The 16,704-nt window shown below is 38.8% G+C and overlaps 1 protein-coding gene across 1 annotated transcript in view; it reads left to right on the top strand.

Annotated features, from left to right (window-relative positions):
- The window catches only part of LOC118932656 (keratin-associated protein 24-1), a 207,199-nt gene that overhangs the window by 60,441 nt on the left and 130,054 nt on the right, over positions 1–16,704 (top strand). The gene's annotated exons all lie outside the window — the stretch shown is intronic.

Genomic DNA, 16,704 nt, shown 5'->3' with positions numbered 1-16,704 from the left:
AACCCACAGATGAGGACACCTCAGAACAGCTCATTGATTACCCAATAGAGTCAGGAGAAAAAAGTAAGGACTGTCTTATTTCATAGCTCATGCTCTTTCTTCAGGGAAAGTAAATTTTCTTTGGCAGTGTCTAGTTTATAAACCAATCTTTGTATGTGAAAATGACATACTTAACTACTGTTGGTTGGGAAAATTTCTAGTGTTTTTTTTCCTAGGATTGGTGATTTTCCAATAACTAAGTGCTAATTTATCCTAGGCAATTTTATCCCCTATGGGTCAAAATATTCCTAGGAGCAGAAATAAAGGAAAACTAACCTAGCACCTTGAAAAAGAAACCAAATTTTCTAAATTCTGGCCTTTAATCAAACACCTAGGAAGCTCTCCTAAATGTTACAAACTCAATTTACGATGTCCCTTTTCTTTTCAGTTGTTATAAACAGAATTATAACACTGCTAGTTTTCCTTCTGGTATCAGCTTTTGAATATCTCTGAAATCTTTCTCTAACTTTCCAGAGTTATATAATCTCATCTCATTCCTACATAGTTGAAAAAACCTTCCAGACTTGTGTTACTGCCTTCAGGGTGATCTTCTCCCAGCTGTCCTCTATATTCCTATCTCAATTCTTTCTAAAATGCAAGTCAGGCCCCTGACACCCTACCCATAATCCTTACCAGAACACTCCATTTACTTACAAGGTAAGTCCAAATGCTTGGTGGATGATAACTGACAGGAAGGAAATCTATCTTATGCTCTTTACAGCAAACTTTATCACACAGTGACATCAGTGTACATAACCAGTATGATAATAATAATGACAAAGTTGGTGTTTTTAGCCTTAAAATAAAACTGTCATTTTGCCAGCAAAAATGGGTTAATTCAGGAATAGCAGAGAATTGCAGTTTGGGACAACTACACTATACAAAAACACAGACAAGTCTGGAGAACCAAAGAGAACTCTCTTTTTTAGAGGAAAAGTGGTGATTTAGGAGGGGCTCCTACAAACAAGTCTGTTAGAGTAAACCAGAGTTTGAAGCACAGTGGCTTTTCATTGGCTGAGTTGTGACGGCCTCTCATTGGCTGGACTATTGCAGAGGAGGAAACCTTGCTTCCTCCTGCAGGGGTGGTAAAGTAGTAGCTACAGCCCAGTTGATTGCGTCTGTAACTGACAAGGAGAGGTAGTGAGTGAAAGCTCCCCCTGCTGGCCTCCAAGCTACATGTCCATGAGGTTTCCCTTCACTAATTTTCACAATATCCAAAAACTAGAATAATTTCACATGCCAAAGGTTTTCTTAGTGTCCTGAAAGAGAGGCACTGGAATTAGGAAATGGTTTGATTGATGGCAAATTATGTGCAAGAAGAGCTTTTATAATGTAGTTTTATGGATAAACAATGTGATGTGATGGAAAGAACACGGGGAGGCACAGAATGTGGTCTTATGCCCTCACCTCAGAGCCAATCTTTTTTCTCTTTCTTACTGTACCACCTGCTACCCCACCATGAGCCCCTCCTGCTGAGTTTGTACCTAAAATGATTCCCTCATGCATCGCAAAACAGTTATTTAGCTACATTATGCTAAGTGTTAGGGATGCAGGGTGGATAAGACATGGCTTTTATTTTCAAGGAATCTGCAGTCTAACAGGAAAAAAGACAAGAGTGAGAAATGCAGACTTTGCAGCCTGCCTGCCATGTATGTGGTGCTTTTCTTTCTCCACCTCATCAATTCTCTAAGAATTCTTCAAATTAACTATGAAATGAGTACACTGAGACTCAGAAATATATATATAACATCCTCATTTATATATTCATTCAAGTACATATACATATTTAAGTATATATATATGCATATGCTAATTCAAGTAACAATTATAACAATGAAAAGACACACACACACACACATATATATATATATCCCCTAATTCAAGAGCCTGTGCTCTTCCTACTGCAATATTGTCCCAGAGTTAACTTGATGAACACTAAATGCCACCGCAACACCCTGGTCCATGCACCGTGCCCTCAAGCCCCAGGTCCACCTCATCACCAGTATCTGCTACACTGCAGTTCCCCTCTCTCTCCGCTCCCAAGCGCTACACAATTTATTGGTTCTTCGTTCCTGACATCCATTACCTTTTATCTTGAAACACATTCAATTTTTTTAGATTTCTATCATACTTAAAATTTCATATTTCAAATTTCCTGGGTTCCTTCCTTGTCCTGAGAAAGCCTCCCAGAGCTGCCTGGACAGTATCTTTGCAACCCCTCCTCCCAACTCTGACCCCACGCCATGCAAACGAGAGCAGCAGCTGGGACCCAGCCAACAGGAGGCCTGGAGGCCTGCTTTCTGTGAGGTTTCAGGTTCTTCCAGATTCCAGGAGGAAAAAGCAGCACTGTGCTCAACTCTGAGCATAATGAAAAGCAAGGGATCCTGGTGCAGAGGCCCCAAGGTGACACCTGAAGCTCTGAACTGGTCCTGAGGGGCTAGGGAAGGGGCGGGGTGGGGAGCCTGTGAGCCTACCTGCTCCGCACATCATCCCGAAAGGGGGGAGCTGTTTGTACACCTGTGTAGTTCAGGCAGATAATCTCGGGGCCAGAAAAGCTGTTGGAGACTCATGCAGAGATGGAGTTCCTTCTTATCCTGGGCCTTGAAGAGCGCTCTGAGTGGCCGAGAGCTGGGAAAAGAGGTGAACTCCCAGGGTCCCGGGATAAAGACAGCAACTTCCAGGTTACTAGATCCCAGCCAACAATAATTCCTGACACCCTAGGGTGCACTACTGCTAATTACAACAACTGAACGTCCACAAGGAAAAGAGATCCTAGAATCACACGTGGCATTCAACAGCCAGAAAAAGGAGACGCAAGCCGAGCACCCATAACTGGCAGGTGACCTTTGAGGAACTGGACCTCCTGGGAAAGAGAGGGGACATCTTACCCAAACAAACCCATACCTATAAAAGACTAATATTGCATGACTAAAAAGCTTTCTGTTACTAAAAGAGCATGATTTTCGTATTTAACAAGACTGCAGGGAACTTAGAGTTGAGGGAGGTCACTGCTGAGGTAAAAATTGGGTGGTTGGAAGATCAAATAAAAGAAAAGCTCAGAACACAGATGTAATTCATGAGGAAAAATAGAAAGGACTTGGAGAGCAAATTCTAGGACCTAAGAGACAAAATCAGAAAGAGGGATAAAGAACAGATGAAGGCAGAGGAGACCTTAAAAAAAAAAAAATCAGTATTTAAAATCACAGTCTCAACCTTGACAATAAGAAGGAGTCATTGAGGTCCTGGGAAAAAAGAAAAAATAATAGTAAAAATAAATAATTCGTAGTGACATTCTTAAATTCCAAGTGCAAAAAAAGAAAAAGTATGCAAGTTTCCACCAATCATAACAAATTACAGCAACAAAAATTAACTGTCATCTAATATGTCAACCACAAACCTAGAACCTAGAAGACGGTGGATTAATAAATAAAGACAATAGAAAGCCAAGTCCTAAGAAGTCTGTTCACAAGGAAAATGAATTCCCCTGTGAGAAAGAAGGGCATTTTGTGGCTAGTCCAGGATCCAGGAACTGGAAGGAAATACTAAAGCAATGAATTGCTAGAGAGACGCAGGAGGGGGAGGCGGAGGGGGCAGGAGAAGACTTGCTCAGCCTTGACTCTTGGAACCAACAGAAGTAGCTGGTTGGCCCAGCGCTGGGAGGCAGCTTTGAGCGGCTCAGACTGCCATCTTCTGGAACTTTTCTCAACAACATGCTCCAGGAAACCACTGCAAACCTGTCAAAGTTGATCCTCAAGTTCAGAACCACTGCCTTCCCAGACCTACAGATAAGCTCCCCATCTTCACCGTGGAAAACAAAACAATACGAACAACATCTGACAGTCCTGCCTCTAACTTTTATTTTTTTCCCCTGATCTTCTCCACCAGCACCATGGTGCCCATATTCCAGCCATGTCAGACTGCATGTCCTTTCTTCCTATCTAAGAATTCTTTCCTCCAGAGCTTGATCACGGCCAATGCCCTTGTCATCCTGTATTGTCAGGTGCAGTTGAGCCCTGACACTGCTTATCCTGGCTTCCCCTGCTGCACCCAGTTACCTGCCCTGTGCCAGGCGGAGCTCATTGTCAGCCCTGTCCTGCTGGGAGACAGAGGGATACCAGCTGGCCCTGCCTCTTCATTCTGGGAAGTGCCCTGTGCCAAGTGTAGTTTGCCCCAAAATGAGCCACCTTGGCATACTGATTATTCTGAATTAAAGTTACTTAAGAAACAGCCAGTGTAAGAACACTCTGACCCCCTTTGTCTCCAGAGAGCAGGAAATAAATCTCTCATTTGAAAGGGGGTTCCAGGAGGAGGACATCCTCACCACCACAGATAGGGCATTTTCAGAGCTGAGAAGCCTGCATAAACGAACCTTGTTACTTTTACTAATTTACTATCCCAACCCAAATTCCTTGCTAATTGCAGCTTCAGAACATAAGCTTTCTTTGTCCTGCCAATTCCTCACAGATTTATTGGTTCTTTTTCTAAAAAGTAGAAAAGCTTCCCGCCTTGGCCATTTCTTTGGGTCCCCATTTTATTATTGGGCTTCCATGCTCATGTAATTAAATTTTGTATTTTTCTCCTATTAATCTTCCCTATGTCAAGTTAATTCTTAGACCAGACAAAACCTTGAAAGGCAGAGGAAAATTTTTTTCCTCCCCAATAGAAGCTGACTTAGTCTTTGTTAGGCTAAGAGCCCTACAGGTACTGAGAGCCCTTCAAGTCACCCTCAGTTGTAAATCCCCTCTCTGTCCCTATTGCCAAACTCACCATTTGTCCCTTTCCCTGACTCCCCTTCAATTCCAGTATTAAAGGACCCTGGAAACAGAATCTTCTATAAGAAAAAGAACTTTAAAATTGAGCATTGACCTGATTCAAGAAAGAATTTATACAATCTTTCTTAACAATGGGTTAAAAAAAGTGGCTTCTGGTTATACTTTTAATTTTTTTGAAGGATAGAATAAACTTTATTAACATAAGTAGCAAAACAAAACAAACAGAAAAACAGTCCACCCACATACCCAGCTCTTTCTTAGCTGTTTTTTCTCCTGATACCCCATCTTCTTCCTTAACTACCAGCCTCTAAAATCATTAACTTTGTTGCCTATGATTGCTTCTATCTTTGGGTCCTTCTGCATCGTGCAACTGATGTGCAGGAGCCATGGTGGAGAGGAAGGAAGCTATGGCTGAAGACTTTTTTCTGTTTTTGTCTGCAACCTAGTAAGAATATGCTTGTGTAAGCATCATAAATGAATCTTTCTCCCTAAGTGGAGCCTGTTTTCTTTCTTTATTTTTTTAAGTAGAAATATGGGTAGATAATTGGAGATCATCTTCGAAGAAGGAACTGTTATTTATTAGATGCTAATTGTAGAAATTCTCTAGAAATTAAACTGCCCTCCAGCTTGAAAGCTGAGAGGCCTTCTGAGGAAAATGAAGCCTATGCTTACAGACCAGCTGTGGTCCAACACCAACTTCCCATACAATGCTTTTACTTTTATCAAAAGGAAAATGCAGACAAAAAAAAAAGAAAGAAAAGAAAACATCCAGCATTGGGCCCTGGTCTGGTTATTTCTTGCTATGTAATAAACTATCCCAAAGTTTGGTGACTTAAAACAACAAAATACATATATTTTGTGGGTTAGGAATTCAGGCAGAGACAGCTGGCCTAAAGCCCTGACTGCTGGTGGGACCTGGGGTCTAAAGAGTCAGCAACCTCCCTCCCTTCCTGGCATTTGACGATGATGTCACTGCCTGGCACTTGGCAATGATGACACTCCTGGTGCTTGGCAATGATGTTTGAAAGTCTGGATTCAGAAGGGCACCTCTCCCCACACATGCGGTTGTAGGACCTCCACCATGTCTTTCCATCAAGGTACTCAGACATCTAGCACGGTGGCTGAGTTCTCTAAGGATCCAAGGAAAAATACCAATCTTCTTAGCAGGCCTGGTTGTTGTGCCCACCATTTGCAATTAGTCAAAGCCATCCAGGGTCAAGAAGAGGGAAAATAAGCTCTACTTCATAGCGGGAGGAGTGGCAGAGAACCTGGAGCCATCTGTGATCCACTCTAGGCCTAAACTGGGGTGTCAAGGACTTAAAGGGAAATTTTTCTTCAAAATGGGCTTACTTCATGAAACATAGCATAATTTTAAAAGTATGCTTTTTATTTTAAATGAGGTCAAAGAGAACATGTGCTTTCTATTAAACAAAAACATCTAAGGACAAATATAATTAACAATAATAGGCTTAATTCTCCCTGTTGAAAATAAGAAAAGAGATTTCCCTCCCTTCCTTTTTCTTAGAGCATTTATTTCAGAAAACTTGTCATTCTAAGGTCTTTCTCCTCACTTTGAAGTGTAGATAAATCCTTTAAAAAATTGGATAGGTTTTCTGCCTTTTTATGACCTGGAATGTCTTTCTGTAGGAGCTGAGAGCCATTTCCTTGATGTGTAAAACATCAAGGGAAGTAGTGGCCCTATGTCCTCATTTCTATGCTAGTGTAAATCTTGCTCCAAGATGCAAAACAACCAATCACAAATTATAGGAAGTTTGTTTCACTCTTGGATAGAGCCAATTAGCTACCCTTGATGGTTACCCTAATTGCCAGGTAAATTTTGGGATGAGTTCTGTGTGACAGAAGTGCTGTCAAGTCTTTTGCTTGAGGAATAGCTAATTGTTTATCTTGCAAACAGATATGTAATGGGCTATATAAGAAAGTGAGGTTTGGTTTTTCAATATCTTAGCAGATTTCCTATGACTCACATCACATTATGGTTTAATGCATATTCAATAATGAAACTTCTTTCTCTCTACTACCTTTGTGGAGAAGTTTCTGGGTGGAAAGATTTTGTTTTTAATTATTTCCCCAACACAAGTCAAAATAAGAAAAAATACACATGAGAAAAATTTCCATAATCTAGAAATGTATGCTTGGTAATAGAGCTTTTTCCAAATGTTTGGTCAGTGCATGCTCATCTGAGCACTACTTATAATGATGAGATATGGAACAATAAGTGTCCCACAGAGAAAAGTTAAATAAATGATGGTGTGTCTGTCCACTCAGCTGCATATTTTCCTATTTCTGAGGAATCCTTAATGACCTAAATATTATTTCTGATGTAATATTATGAAAATGGAACAAACACCGTTTACAAATTCTATACTCACCGCATCCATGATCAAACTCTTTCTCTCCTCTCCTCTCTGTTTATCTTTCTCTCTCTCACACACACACCCATAAAAATAGCTGAAAAGAAAATGATTAAAATATAAAGTTATGTCTGATTATTGCTCTTTTTAAGTTTTCTTTGTACTGTCATTTATTAATTAACAAATATTTCCACAGTGAGAAAAATCGGCAAGCTTATAAATGAGTAAATTTTAAGGATGGATGGATGTAGAAAACAGTAGATGGTTGACCTAACTTGGAAGAAATTAAACAGGCCTGTGGAGGAAAGGAGTGAGAAAAGAGCATTAAATTCTGAGGAAAGTAATAAAACTATGTGGAAAGGTGAAGATAAATGACAAAAGAGAATAAAAAATGACAGGTGAAGGGGAAGGCAAGAGGAAGAATCCACGACTATTTCCCAGAGCTGGGAAAATAAAGGCTTGTGATCAAAAGACAGCTGGTTTACCATGTTTCAAGAAAAATTAATGATATTAAATAAAGAGTAACAGCTAGTTTGATAAAGATTTCACACTTTAAGCATAAATAAAGGATTTTGGAAATACCCAAATGGAAAAAAAGAATTTGTCAAAGTAGTTAAGTAAATATAAGTCATACATTTCAGTTCTACCCTTTAAAAAAAGTGCAGTGGGGCAACTAGTTTTTTGCCTCATTTTGCCCTGTTGGGGAAGAAAAGTTTTCTCTACCCTTCAAGGTTCTTCTGGCTGGTCTGAGAATTAAATTACATGAGGCAGATTAACAGGAGAAAATCAAATGTAATTGCATATGTATGGGAGCCCCACAAACGAGAGATTCCAAACAGTCAGACAAAATAAAGTATATTTGTCATCTTAAACTAAGGAGAAGGGGATAGGGACCTGGGATTTCAAAGGAAAGGAAGGCAATTCACAGGAAGATGAAAAGGAGTAAATGTTTGATAAACAAACATTTGCTGGGCCACAAAGAAACCATGGGACTCTGAGAGGAATTTTAACAGACTTTGATACATTTGTCCTTGTCTAACACCTTTAGTTCAAACTATAAGGTATTTCTCTATAATGATAGCTCCCTTCTTGGATATAGTCCTCTAAGTAAATTCTTTTATGCATTTAGGGGAAAGGTCAACATTTACTCCTGGATCTCTTGGACCTTGTCTTCAGCCCAAAATAATCGACACGCCAAAGTAGCACACCTTGGGGTGATTCGTTCTAAACCCTCACAGCCCTTTGACTTTGATTTTTGCCTTTAATCCTTCAAGCTATCTTATTCCACAGAGTTAATTCACTTTTTTAGCATGGCAAAGGGTAAATATAAACTTTTAATTTCCCAAGTAGCTAATTTTTTTAAACTCTGCTAGGTAATCCATTCTCCAAAGTTTGCTGATGCATTATTTATCAAGTAGTAAACATATACATGTCTCACTGTCTGTTTCTGGACCATTTATTCTGCTTCATTGATCTCTGGGTCTTTTAAAATTAGATGATCACTAATTGATATAAAGGCTGGTGGTTTCATCACATCTATGATACTTGTCTTAAATATACTTCATATTCTACTGACTTAATGAAATTACTTTCACAGAGTGCTTGCCCAGATTCACAGCAGAATGAATGCCGAGGAGAAAACAGTGTATTAATATTGAGAAGACTTAGACCAACTATTTTTCTTTCATTCTTTATTATTATTATTATTATTATTAACTGTAGCAGGCATAGTCAGGTACTGTCTTGGTTCCATCTCTTCTTACAAATTTCAAAATTAATGGTGACATAAAAGCAGTTTTGGCATAGAACACAGATGGCATTAGTCCATTGGTGAGAGATCTTATAAATCAAGATTCAATCAGAAAGCTTTCCACCGAAAATCTATCAGGCTCAATGTAAAAGACTGGAAGCTCATGTGAGAAGTCAGGGGTCAGTGTTTTCTCCTGCTAACGGCATACTTCGAGCAATGCCTTGAGCTACTTCCTGAATCTGTTTCCTCACTGCTAAAGTAAAGACTCCGGAGGTGGACTAGATGATGCATTAGAATCCAATCAATCTCTAAAATTCTGAAATTTGAGGGAATTGTATCAAGGTTCAGGCATATAGCTCTCGCTTTATTTTTGCCAATAGCCCTAAACAAATCAGTAGCACTATTTTGGAAATATAACTTTTCTAAGTCATTTGCTCTCATTTATGTCTTCCCATGATGACAATTTGAAATTGCAGGTTCTTGGTACCTAGGTAATGGATCTGTCTCCTAGTATTTTTAGGACAAGATATATACTTTAGTGTTGGAACATTAGTTCCCGTTAAGAGGACCACATGATTATTGTTAGGAAGTAAGGAATCTATATGTATATATGCTTTGTAGGGGGAAGACTGCTTTATTGATGAAAAGACAAGAGTCTAGGGAAATCAAAATAAAACTGGAAGACTGATACCATATAGTAAAAAATGTAAGACTAAGACCATATAGTAAACTAGTTAAGCTATCAAAGCTGTTAAGCTATACAGACCCATTTGCAAATCCCACTTTTACAACCCACTAGTTGTGAAAGCCTAGCAAGTTATTAAACCACTTAAATAGCCAGTTTTATCATTTGCAAAATTGCAATACTAACAGAATCTTATAAGTTCCTTATAAGATTCCATACAATGATGCCTAGAGAGCACTTAACCAGGAGCCAGGGCCCAGAACAGCATAGGTGTTCCCAATAATATGACAATATACAGCTCTTCTTGAAATGTAAGTGGATGGCTGTAATATATTTAAAGATTACACATAGATTTTAGGCATTTTACAAGACAGAGGAAGATTTAGGGAAAAATATTTGGAATTCTGAGTTCAGATGAAAATGAGTAGGTCAATGGTTCCCTAAAATCAAAATGTTCATAAAACAACTGATTGTGCTCAGCATTCAGTATTAAATGTCAGAGCTTACAACCTTAAAACCTCTCCAGCTCACATTCAGAAGACTTTTCTCATCTGTACAACTTCAAGGAAACGTAGAAACCCGTCTCCTAAGTAAACTGATGGGTGAGTAGTGATGTCACGAAACACCAGGGGGAGCTCCAGTTTACTCTGTGAGGAGAAACCCTGGGTCCCCCGTCGTAAAAAATGAAAGCTGTACATCAAAACAGGCTAATTGGTCAGGATAGTCCTTTGAACAACTCACTGTTGTGGTTTAAATTTAGAATTTGTCACAAAACTTTTTTTCCCCTTTTATATTTGGCTTTCAGAAGTGAGCCATAGTAGAGAGAAACAATATAAAGCTATTTCTAATTATTAAGGCCAATGTTGCATAATATGACTTGAACCACATGGATTATTTTTTAACTCCCTGCAGAGACTCAAGAGTTTTAAAGGCCATTTCCAAGTCATTTACAGGCAAGAGAGATTGTATCTACATAAGTAAAATAGAGAAGACATAGTATGTGCTGAATCTTGGCTTTTCAAATTACTTTACTTAACTTTGCAGTCTCCATTCCTCCCCAGTGTGGCGTATCCTTCACTTAACCATTCATGAAAATGGGTGAGATCATGTGTGCTCCACTGTTACTCATTCATTCATTCATTCATTCATTCCATCAGCAAATATTTATTGAGCATGATGTGTAAGCCCCCAAGAACAAGGAAACTCATAAACATCAATTCCCCTCCATCACATAATTAATCCCTGACACTGACTGTGCCCTACGATTACATGTTGATGGGAAGAGATGATAGACACTTAAAGAGGCAAATATATGAGAAACTGAGTATACAAATGGTCAATGATCAAACCATGTATAAAAATAGGACTCTTACCCTCAACCTGCAGCAACCTGTCAAAAAAAAACCAACCCCTTTATCTACAATAAGCAGCTGAGGAAACCAGCCTGCTGTAAGTCAGACTTTTAGGAAGTAGTCATAATACTATCTCTAGTATAACCCAGGAAGATAAATAGTAAGTTCTGCAACAATTGCCCAGGACTTCATTAGTAACTCAGAGCTTCCCCAATTTTTGTCTCTACTTCAAATGTAAGGCCAACCAGAAAACACCAAATAAGCACCCCTAATCACACGGGGTACCCCCCTTTCAGTTGGCCCTCCTACAGCTTCCCCATGCCCACAGCCTTCAATCCAGGCACACCTGAAACCTTCCAGTTTTCCATTATAAAGCCTTTCCACTCGTCTGCTTGCCTTTGAGTCTTTGCCAAAACACAAATGGCAGTGGCTGACTTCTTGCTATAGCAAACTCCAAATAAATAGCTTTTGCTTTTCTCCTTTGGTCAGTCTTCATTTATTTCTGCATACATGGTATGACAGGTTTGGAGAAGAACTATGGAGAAAAATAAATCAGAATCAAAGACTACTAGTACCTGCCGCAGAGAGAGTCTCCTCTGCGGAGGAGAAGATTTGTTTTAGGTGGAGTGGGAGACAAGACTTCTTGACAGAAGCCTCAGAGGAAGTAAGGGTGGAGGCCTGTGGCTGTCCAGGAGAAGCACCCCACATGGAAGAAGAGCATCACAGCCTTGAAGGGAAAGACTGTTCATGCAGTTTGGAAACCTGCCATCTTCAGCTTCTTTTGAGTAATACACACAAGGGGATGAGTGGCCAGATAGTTTAGAGAGTTAGCATGCCATCATAAGGCTCTGCAAGTAAGAAGACATGCCTTTGGGGAATTAAGCAGAGGATGACATATCTTACTTTGATTTCAGAGGATCACCTTAGTTGTTGTGTTAAAGCAGACTGTGGGGAGCAAGGTTAGAAGTTGGGAAACCAGAGTGCAATAATGTAGACACAAGATGATGATAATGGTAGCTTGGATCAAGGGACTAGTAGCAGAAGTGGTAAAAAGTTATTTGTTTAGGGTAGGTTTGAAGACCAAACCAACAGATGTGTTGGTAGATAGAATCTGAAGGGTGAAATAGAATAGGATATGAGGGAAATAAACAAGGTTTTTGCACACATGAACTTTGAGAGACAGAGTTGTCACTGTGAAGAGATGAACAGTTTGGGATATCTGTCTGTAGCAACTGGAAGTTTGGTTCTAGTCATACCAAATTTGAGATGGATGTCCATAAGATTTTCAAGGGAGATTACGGGGTGCTGCAGAATGGGGATAAAAATGTGGGAGCTGTCAGCAGATATACAAAGGTAAAGTGGTCACCCTGGAACATGTGGTGTGCAGAAGTTCGGAAAATGAGAATGAACTCAGCAAGGAGAATGAGAAAATGTGACAAGAGAGAAGAACTAGTAATGAGACTAGCATCCCTGATGCTTAGCATAGAAAACTCTGCAAGAACAAAAGAGTTTCCATCTGGGGCAGATCTCATCAGTTAATAAGATGAGAAGTGAAGAATCCACAATAGAGTTTAACAGTAGGGAGATCATCAGTGACTTCTGAAATCATTTTTATGGGAGTTGCGAAGAATGAGGTCTGCTTGAAAAGAATTGAAAAGAGAATGGGGAGGATCAGTCAAAGATCGCAAGAAGAAGCACCTCTCCTGTCTATGTTTACTTTAAAGATGAGGTGAGAAGTAGCAATAGAAAAGGGTTGTGGGGTCCAGGAAAAGCCTTTCTTTTCTTTTTTTTTTAAAGTTTGGTTATACTGCAATAGGTTTAGCTGTTTATGGAGAGCAGAATAATGTCCCACCTAAAATGTACATGTCCTAACCCCCAAGCCCTGTGAATGTCACCCTCCATGGCAAAAGTGATTTTGCAGATCTGATTAAGGATTTTGAGATGAGAGAGATTAGTCTGGGTTATCCAGGTGGATCAAATGTAATCACCAGAGTCCATATAAGGGAAAGAGGGGAGAAGGAGGGTCAGAGAAGATGTGGTGGAAGCAGCAGGGGGTTGGGGGAGGAATGAGACTCAAGGATGTTGTATTGCTGTACTTGAAGATGAAAGAGACTTGGCCATGAGCCAAGGATGCAGGTAACCTCTAGAAAGTGGGAAAGACAAAGAAAAGAGTTCTCTCCTAGAGCCTCCAGAAGTTATACAGTCTTACAAATCCATTTTGGACTTTTGAACCCCAGAACTTTAAAATAATAACTTAGTATTCTTTTAAGCTATTAAATCTGGTATAATTTGTAATAACATCAATAGGAAACTAATAAATACAATGCTGCTGGGATTGTATATCAAGAGGGAAAAATTACAAGGCAGGAAAGAGATGGCCAAAATCTGAAGTGATGTCTTTAAACACATACCCTTGAGATATCAAGTAGAATCTGGTGCACAGGGTGATGGACATAGATAGGATTTCAGTCACAGTAGCAGGAATAGCACAAAATTCAGTTGCAATCAGTTGATAAAATCAGTAGCAGAAGTATTTCCTCAGTTTCTTCAGTGATGTTAAAATCAGTGCCATCAGCTAAAGTTAGAGAAGTGGGGAGAGATGTTGAGGAAAAGCACACAGTAGTCCTTTAGGAATGTGGGCAAATGCAAGCTAGGAAAGAGAAATGTGACTGCATGGCAGACATGAGGACCCACTTGAGCTTAGTGACAATGGATTGTCTATCTGTTTAAACTTTTTCTTTAGTCATAGTTAACCTCCTGTATTTACTACAGAGTTCATGAAAGGTTGGATTTAATCAAAATGGGTTTTTTTTTTTCCAGAAGAGTAAAATTGGGGTTAAAAATTGAGGGTATATGAGATAATATGGGTCAATGTAGTAACCACATTGTTTTTCATGTGAAACATTCATGAGTGTATATCAATAATACCTTAATTTAAAAAATCAAGGATGTATGCAAGGAATCCAAGGTGCTTTAGAGAGGAAGTGAGGACATGAGAAAAATTAGGGACATTGAAAACATGGTAAAACAATGGGTTGCCGATTTCAGCAGAGTCAAAGAATTATTGGAAATAGTACTGGGAGGTGGTGAAGGTCAGACAGTGGGAAGCTTGAAAATAAGCCATGGAAAGGATGAAGTTCATGAGAATAAAAATGTCTAGGAACTTTAGGGCTGCATATTAGCATCATCTGGGGAGCATGAATCAAAACTGATTTAAATCAGCATCTCTGGGGATGGAGCCCAGACATCACTATTTCCTTAAATTTCTCCTACAGGACGTTAATATGCAGATAAGTTTGTTTATCATAAAAGCAGGCAGCTGAGGTGGAGTGGAAAATCAGATCGCTGGAGGCACAAGACAGAACCATGTATATTGCACAGATGAATGAGATAACATGTTAAGCTTGAATTGGCCTCTTTCAAGGAAAAGCATAAGGAAATGTCAGTTGCTTTATGAAATAGGGTAACTTTCATCATCGTAAATAGGCATTTGTCTCAGCACAAGGACAATTGGATTAATTATTTTTCTAAGGAATCTTGAGCATAAGGTTGCCTGCTTGTTATGAAAGGAATAAGAAATTTTTTTTCTACCTTCCTGTACCATCCTATATGGGAAATGCTTATAGAATTCTAATTTAAAATATTGACAAATATATGGGCCTAAACTACAAGTATGTGTAACAATATTCTTGTTTAGATACACACAGTTATACTCTAAAATCAAATGCAACGCACTTATTAACCATACAGTAAAATGAACAATTATGCATATATTTCTGTGACAGGCACTGATTATCACATGCCCAGTGTCTATTTTTAGCTCCTTCTTTACCAAGAGAATCTCAATTTTGTTTAGAGTAGAAGTGTGCTTTATTAAAAATATGACCCTTCCAACTCTTCCTTAACCTAGTTTTGCCATGTGAATCACATCTGGCCAGTGAGACCTAAGGGGGAGTCCTAGGTCAGGCTTCAGAGAAAGGTTGATGTTTTTTGGAGACAGACTCAGGAGCATGGGTCTTTCCCTTTTACCCGTCCCTCTCCTCTTGGCCTGGAGGTGACTCAGCTGTTCAGAGACTCTAAGGACGTGTCACGTGTTTGTTTGCTGTGAGCAGGAAGCTAGACAGGACCTCCATCCCCAAGGAATTATCAGAGCAGTTTCATACTAGCCTTCAGATGCCAAACTACATTTTTTTCCTAGACAGAAAAATAAAATATCTCACTAATTTTAGCAATGTTGATAGTATATGTGTTACATAAAGTCAAGTATAATCGCTAGCAGATACAATTTCTTCAAAGAGAGTTTAAAAAATGCTTAATTTTATCCTTCACTATAAGGGGGGAAAAAAAGGACATTTAATCAGTAAGTTACATAAATTATGTTTAAGTTATGTTTATGCTCATTCATACAATAAAATGCAGCATCCTTGTAAATCTGATAAGGGGGACAAATATTTAATGACATAAAAATGTTATAATAGAGTATTAGGTGAAGGACAAAACAGCAGCCAACAAAGCAGCATGTATACATGTCTTGACCTGACTAATTTTCACCTAAGTACTATTTTTTTTCTTTCAGGTCAGGTTGTGGTGGGTCTGGGTTACAGTAAAGGCAGAGCCAAGGAGAACGGTCCTGAGAACCAGCCTACAGGGTCACCAAAAGGTCCTTAGTCTGTACAAAGTCTGGGGTGGGCGGCTGCGTCGTAGTGAAGGAAAGCAATGTATGTTTTTCATTTTTAATGCCACTCTAGAGAGTTATGAATTCTCAAAAACCTCAAGAAACCACCCTTAAGGAAAGTTTTTAAAAATATGTTATTATTTTTTCTTTCTTACTGCTCAGTTTTATCAGCTAATGATTTGCCAAGATGTAGCTTGTAATTCTAAAACAAAAAAATTACCTTTAATTTTAGGGAGACCAATTATGGATAGATTTTGTTATGTACATAGTGCTTACATTTATTAAATAATGTTTAGGGGCCTTTTTGGTAACTTTTAAAAACTTAGAGACCTTGAGTCTCCAATTATTTTTAATGCTGGACTTATTTCTTTACAGACCCAAATCATTTCATAATCTGGCTTCTAAATTCACACTTGATATGCTCCAGGGAGCACTGTGTTTCATGCTTTTTTTTTTTAAGTGTTCTTTAATTGCTATGCATATAATTATAAGGAAAAAAAGCAAATTGTAAAACTACTCTGAATCCATGGGCTATGCATTTGAGTAATTACATAAACAATTAGCACTTCTATTTGCAAACACATGTTTAATACCAGTGGATTACTGAGTGTAAACATAGCTCAATGAAACCTTTTATACACACTCAGCTCACATATGCTTGGCAACCCTAACTAGTCTATTTTATAACCGTTCACATCATTTAGTTAATAGTTATGATTAATAACAAAAATATCCACAGAGTTTACACATTTTTTTCCTCGAAATCACTGATTAGTAAATTTATTGTAAGCTCAGAGCTGCATATTTTTTCCTTTTTATTTATGGCTGGTAGCTTTGGATATTCTTTAGAAAATGCCCTACTCTAGAGGTCACCGCTTGATCAAATCTTGAAGGTTTTCCATTCAGGTGAAGGCTTGACATTTTATTACCTTAGATATGGATACACATTCAGCGCATAAATAGAACAAAAGCCAGTTTACTTATGAAGAGAGCAACATCTAAAATACTAAGGTGAAACCTTTTGTGATTAGTAAATCTTTTGTGGTATGTGTGTGTGTG

The sequence above is a fragment of the Manis pentadactyla genome, chromosome 1, assembly GCF_030020395.1.
Source record: "Manis pentadactyla isolate mManPen7 chromosome 1, mManPen7.hap1, whole genome shotgun sequence".
Lineage (NCBI taxonomy): Eukaryota > Metazoa > Chordata > Mammalia > Pholidota > Manidae > Manis > Manis pentadactyla.
Note: the sequence above shows the minus strand (reverse complement) of the source record. Positions and strands in the feature narration are given on the sequence as shown.